This window comes from Gavialis gangeticus, unplaced genomic scaffold (assembly GCF_001723915.1).
Source record: "Gavialis gangeticus isolate Ggan-Ray unplaced genomic scaffold, GavGan_comp1, whole genome shotgun sequence".
NCBI classification, from domain to species: domain Eukaryota; kingdom Metazoa; phylum Chordata; order Crocodylia; family Gavialidae; genus Gavialis; species Gavialis gangeticus.
Window position 1 is genome coordinate 608,537 of NW_017729032.1, and position 1,041 is coordinate 609,577.

The window sequence follows — 1,041 nt, forward strand, 5'->3', positions numbered from 1 at the left end:
AGTGTTTAACACTGAAAAATGCAAGGTTCTCCACCTTGGGAGGAAAAACCTGCCCTGTGCTTATAGGCTTGGTAGTGCTATGCTGGTTAGCACTACAGATGAAAGGGACTTGGGGGTCATGGTTGACCACAAGATGAACGTGAGCCTTCAGTGTAATGCTGCGGCTAGTAAAGCAAGCAAAACACTGGTTTGCATCCATAGATGCTTCTCAAGCAGATCCTGGGATGTCATTTTCCTGCTGTACTCGGTTTTGGTGAGGCCGCAGCTGGAGTACTATGTCCAGTTTTGGGCTCCACGACTCCACGTCCCTTTTGAAAAGTGAGAGGGTGCAGAGGAGAGCCATGCGCGTGATCAGAGGTCAGGAAAACAGACCTTATGACGAGAGGCTGAGAGCCATGGGACTCTTCACCCCGAGCCTGCACTTTTCTAGGCTGATCTGGTGGCCACCTATAAGTTTATCAGGGGTGTTCACCAGGATCTAGGGGATGACGAGATTGGACGGTCACAAACTCCACCGTGACCGATTTCAGGCTGGACATAAGAAAGAACTTCTTCACTGTCCGAGCCCCCCAAGGTCTGGAATAGACTGCCGCCAGAAGCAGTTCAAGCACCCACTTTGAACACCTTCAAGACGCATTTGGACGCTTGTCTTGCTGGGATCCTATGAGCTCTGCTGACTTCCTGCCCTTGAGGCAGGGGGCTGGACTCTGATCCTCTGGGGTCCCTTCCAGCCCAAATGTCTATGAAATTTTAAGAGGGTGCTTGGCCTAATGTCATACCATGCACAAGTCTCGGTAGGTTCAGCTAATGGAAATAGCAAGGGCTGGGCTTAAGCGACCTGGTGACAGTCTATAGACTCACTAGGGGGGACCAGAAGGGTTTGGGGGAGACGCTGTTTCCCCTAGCGCCCGCTGGCATAACAAGAAGCAATGGGCACAAGTTGATGGAGAGGAGGTATAGATTGGACATCCGCAAGAACTACTTCACAGTTAGGGCGGCTAGGAGCTGGAACCAACTTCCAAGGGAAGTGGTGCTGGCCCC

At 51.9% G+C, this 1,041-nt stretch overlaps 1 protein-coding gene across 2 annotated transcripts in view; it reads left to right on the forward strand.

The window, feature by feature from the left end:
• Positions 1 to 1,041, forward strand: part of DGAT2 (diacylglycerol O-acyltransferase 2) — a 46,136-nt gene that overhangs the window by 40,472 nt on the left and 4,623 nt on the right. The window lies entirely within an intron of this gene.